This window comes from Parasteatoda tepidariorum, chromosome 2 (assembly GCF_043381705.1).
Source record: "Parasteatoda tepidariorum isolate YZ-2023 chromosome 2, CAS_Ptep_4.0, whole genome shotgun sequence".
NCBI lineage: Eukaryota > Metazoa > Arthropoda > Arachnida > Araneae > Theridiidae > Parasteatoda > Parasteatoda tepidariorum.
Window position 1 is genome coordinate 3,005,775 of NC_092205.1, and position 6,090 is coordinate 3,011,864.

Below are 6,090 nucleotides of genomic sequence, written 5' to 3' on the forward strand. Positions count from 1 at the left end.
GTTCCCGTGTATCCAGAAACACAATACGTTTTACCATATTCTGGTAGATTTAACAGTACTTTTCTTATCATTGCATAATGGGTTTTATTTCGTCTTTTATAAGAATTACATTCTTCTTCATTATCCTTCATATTATGTACATTGAATAAATTGTTTTTAAACAGTCAGACATCCATGAGTAAACATAGTGACAAAATAATTCTCAAGAAGTGATTGGAAGACCCAAAAAGCCAGAAGATCAACACTTTTATTTTCGATCCATAAGCAAAACAAATTCCCCCAACGTGTGCTGTGTTTTAGTCTATTTCTCAAGAATTATAGGCAGTCAGACGTTGGGTAACTAATCAATACATAGTGAATGCAGTAGGGAGAAGAACTTGCTTTGGGTTTCGTAATAAAGATCGTCACAGAAAATACTTTTATAATGCTATTTTAATAGCAATTGTACTTTTTTTTTCTAATGGCAAGACTAGACGTCAACTACAACAATAAATGCAAAGAATCATATTTAGAACAAACATAGAGAGAGAGAAAAAACAGAGAACAAACGTAGAGAAGGAAAGAAAAAACGGAGAACAAGAAAAGCAGCTGTGGTGATAGTCTATAAATCGAGAGTTCCCTTGGCCTCCCAGCAACGGTCCACAAGAGAACGTTTGATGAATGCTCTGAAATGGGAAAGAGTGTCTACCTCCATGACCCGTTCCAGATGACAGAGAGTGTAGATAGGACTTATTACTATACAGAAACAATATAAATCCTTCGGGAGACAGTCATGACCAGTATAGTAATCCTAAACGTAATAGAGACTGTAGATAGGACTTGTAACTATGCAGAAATATTACAAGTGCTTCGGGGGATTGTCATGACTAGTAGCGAACCAAAACTTAGCCAGCCTATACATAACAGAAACTGTATATAAGACTTGTAACTATGTGGAAACAATGCAAGTGCTTCGGGTGACAGCCATGACCAGCCAATTGTTTGGATTATCCGCGTTTGGCTGTTTTAGTATTATTTCACATTGCTTGATGTTTAGATTAATATTTTAATAACATTCGAAATAGAAGAATATATATATAAATTAACTCACAGACACACCATAGACTCAGATACAGATTCGATTCCTGATATCATCATATTACTGAAACTTTATTTTTCCTCATTTTGCAACATATGGTAGATGCAACACACTGTTCCTTAATAGCTCATCTTTATGTAATTCAATATGTTAAAAAAATAGATACGAAATTTTCAAAATGTCTACAATTATTTTTAAACATTTTTATTGAATATGTGGACTTGAAATATAAAAAGTAAATATTTATTTGTCATAGAAAAATTTCACGATACATTTAAAAGAGTCAGGCATTTTATTTCCTAGTACTTGAAAGGAAATGCGGGTGTATAGATTTAGTTTGCCTTCAGACATTGCTTTTTCGAGAAATGTGTCATTTTTATTTAAAATGATAAAGGTTATCAAAAATGGTCAACTCTAACTGACATCAAATCCACATAAGTGTGATTATACGTCAAAAAGACGACCAGAAATGGTAGATTAGTTAGGGGTTTCCGCAATTTGAATCCATTAGCTTCGCTCTCCATACTTCATGATTGCTGCAGAAATATCTTTCTTCCTTAACAATAAAGAAGTAAAGCAATTTTCCATTTCTCTGGAGCTACTAAAAACAGTTATTGTATTTTTTTTTTTTTAAATGAAAATAGCTTTCACCTATAACGTTGAACTATAACGCCAATTTAAAGTCACATATAATGGTGACTTTACATTGGCGACCTAATCACCTGGGCCAACGAAATCGAAAAGTAGATCGGATTGTTACATCAAACTTAGCCCTTAATTAAAGGATCCAAACATATTTATTGTTTAAACACCGATTGATTTTTTGATTCTATTGGAATAAAATTTAAACACATCTATATTGCGTGATTGTCATAGCAAAATGATTTTTTTTTCACAAATTTTTATTCTAATTTTGATTTCTATAAAAAACATTTTTTCCCTTATGAAGGGATTTTTTATACTCTGATGCAAGTTAAGAAAAACCATTATCCCCATGGAAAGAGTCTGTTTGCCTCTAAGCACACGTCAAACGGATGCCAAGTTCCCAGTGCGAACAAATAAAAACATCGCCAACTCTTGAAACGACAGCCTCCATTTTCTTTTGCTTTCTTATTAAAAACAATAATCAATTAACGTGTAATAAGAATTAATAAATATGATACTTAAAATTCTTTCTGTTCGCATTTAAAGAAACTCATGAAAGAATAATAAATATTGTTTCTTGGAGATGTTCTACAGCGAAACAAAAGTAAATATTCGTTATCTCGCATTTCATTTGTTAAAAGCATGTCAGTGTAAGACGTGCCATTTCCTAGTGGTCCAATCAAATCAATGCTCTTGCAACGCCATATATTTTTTTCCTTTCAAGAACGCATGTTCTCCTTAATTATCGAAATATGTCACCAGGTCTAGGATTCCAGTTAGACTACGAAATCATAACCAAAATTAAATAATTCTATGATATATAATCGTAAAAGAAAAGCGAAGTATTTATGTCTATGGTGTTTAACTTTTAGAAAATTTTATAATGTTTTGAAAACTTATTTGTACAATTTCATAATGAAATAAAATGAAACTGTATGCGGTCGTGAGTGATTACTTAAATCCTATACTGCAATGGTATTTTCGTAATTTACAACGGAGTTTAGTAATACTGCGGAAAGTTTTTCTCAATAATGCTTTGAAGTTCTGTATTTATAATTTTAATTGATGTGTTAACTGAACACAGTATCACTTAAAGCTTATAAGAGAAGTAAATGCAATTTTTACTGTTTAATGATTATAAAATACTTAAAAAATTTGAATACTGTTTTATGTGCGTTTATAATAAAGTTTTGCCTAATAAGGTAATTTCCTTTATTACCTAATAATAAAGAAAAATCACTTTCAGTTTTTTAGCCTTTTATTCAAAATAATAATCAGAATCAAAAGCACATCAGCAAAGGAAATTTTCGAAAATTATTGATACCAGATTAATAGTGTCAAATCATAAATAATGAAGTATTTATTATAGAAAAAATGCCGATAGAGATGTTCAAGGCAAATACTGAACTAGATCAGTGTTCCACGATCATTCGATTCATTACCGTTTGCACTATTCCAATTGGATGATTCGTATTCTTATCACAATAGAAACGTATTTCTATTGGTTGTCTCGGCAACTATGATTGATCATTGATGGATTTACAGTTGACCGGTGAGCTTAGACATTTCTCTCTATATTTCTTCTACATTTTATGCTGATGACAATCAAAGAAATCTGTAATTTTTCTGCTATTGAGTTGAATAATATGAGGGAAACCAGCTATCTTTCTTAGAAAAGCCTGCAACTAAAAGTTCGGAAAAAGTCGGGACTAACGCTAAAAATGCTATCAATTTTTTTATGTGATTGCCTTTTGTGTTTTGTCTCATGACCAGTAAAAATAAACCGAAAACAATAATAAGCGAATTTCAGCCAGTGCCCTTCTTTGCCAGAGGAAAAACCCAATATCGATAACTGTAACGAGCTTCAGCAAAAGTAGTGGAAATAACAGTTAAATTAAAAGTTTTCAAGAAAAAAAAATCTACAGAATGCAGAAATTCCGCAGAAAACGATCACCTTGATAAACACGTAAGCAGCTGCCTTTGGTTGGCGGTTGATCACATTAAGAAAATAAAAATAATAAAAAGAAGATACATAGTTGGCATTATTGTAAATATTTCGAAAATTTTTACATATATACTTTTAGAGCCGTGATGGCTCAGGGGATAGACCGTTTGCTTTCCAATGAAGTGAACCGGATTTGAATCCCAATGATGGCCGATACAAAATACGCACCCTGTTCGCACCAACCACAATGCTGATGTAAAATATCCTCAGTGGTAGACGGACCATGGTTTAGAGTCCCTTTGCCGTCAGACTAACCGTGGGAGGTTTTTGTGGTTTTCCTCTCCACGTAACGCAAATGCGGGATAGTTCTATTAAAAAGTCCTCTACTGTCTAGTCTCTAGTCTAGTTCTAGTCTAGTTAAAAGTCCTCTAGTCTAGTTCTATTAAAAGCAAATTTCTCCCTATACTTGATGCTGGAGTTACTTTGTCTTCTGGAGTGGATTCAAAATTACAACTCTACGGAGTTGAACATTAGTAGTCGTAAGACTAAACATTGGGTCGGCTTTTCAACGACTGTTATAAAATAAAAATATAAAATATGTATTTTTTGTTAGATTTTTACATATTTTACTTATTAATTATTTTACTTAAAATTATGCAGTTAAATAATTCTGTATTTTAAGTCTGTCAGAATTAAATAGAGCTTTATCGCTTGTTTTTTCACACAGTTAATTACTTTTAATTAGAATTATGATAAAAATATATTACAATAAAATATAAACCAACAAAATTAGTGTTTTTTCTTAGAATTCATACTAAATTAAATTTATCCATAACCAAAACTTAACTTATCCATTTGTCTTATTGAAATAAAATACTTTTATTACTAGTTCGATTTCAAACAACTTTCCTTAGCAGCAGCAGCTATATAAAGTTTCTTAACTCAATACGGATGTGCAAAGTCTTTTTCAAGGTTGCTACAGCATCAAATTACGGTCAGAAAAATTCGGGGTTCTATTTCAGCCAGTGAAAAAGAGAGTCTCTTCCACACTCTCATGACTTTGGTGACCATGAAACACGAGCTTGCCACTGTCATACTCTTCAACAGCTAGCAGAACTGTTCCACGATTCAGTTTGATTCGTTAAACAAATGACATGAATCTCAATCAACATCAAGTACCGAACTGAAAATAACTTTTAAGAGCATAATGTTAGTTTAAGATCTGTCACCATTTATCCTACGAGGAAAAATTTACAGTCAGACCTGTATTTTTATGGTCATACATTTATATTTTATGTTCAGTGACTGGAATATTTTTTGACGGCCATGAACTGCCATCTAGTGATTTTTTACAGTGTAAACTATCATTATTTCATGCATTTACTTTTGGTACTAAGATATTTCAGGTATAGATACATATTTAAAGACTTTTAAAAATTACTAGGGGGCCAAGCCCCCTGTTCGCTGCCGCTCACCAACCCCGATCATTGCTTCGCAATAATTGTCTTTTCTTGGCAGAAAACAGTTTTTCCATTAAAGTTAAAATTATTCACTTAACATATATGTACTAAAAAGGAATTCTGTTTACTTACTCTTGCGCCTCTACTTCCCACGTCTAAATATTATTCTCAAATATTACTTTACCCAAATATTAGATCTCTTAGTGAACGGAAGTTATTTTAGAAGTAATCATTTTTTTAAATAACATTTATATTCTGAATACATTATATTGTTCAAACAAATTTGATGAGTTCACAACCATAATTTGATACTCTCGCAAATAGTAGCAGCACTGGAAAATAAGTTTAAATTAGGGATACAGAAATATTCAAAGGAAAACAATATCTTTACGACTATTTTATGCTGATGACAACCTAAACTATAAGGAAATGAATGAGGGAAAACTGGATCCTACCACGTGATTTTCCAGCCAATAAAAATGCGCCTACAACAATAGAAAACGAGGTCAGACTTCCATGATTTTATATTATATAAAGATATTAATCAATTTCATGATTCGCGATCGCAACGCTCGAGTACGCCGTCTAGCGGGAGCCTGTAAATATCAGACATTAATTTATCACGTTTTCATTTAGTTCCATCGAAGTCATTGACTGAATAAGACGCCATTTTTTAGCAGCAAATAAGAAACAAAATTTCCCTAAGGAAAAGGCCGAAGAACTTTAAAACGTTATAGATAACAGTAGTAAATCTTTCAGGAACAGAACACGCCAAACATTTGAAGAAAAATTCCTCAATAATTTTTAATTTCTATTATCAACAAACTTGCAACTGATGACTTCCGATTTCGGATACTGTTACAGATGTGTGTATTAAGGTAAAATGCATTTCTTCTGTCTTCAATTCATTACGAATTAAAGTGAAGTCAACATTGCTTTCGTCATTCCAGTGAATAAATATG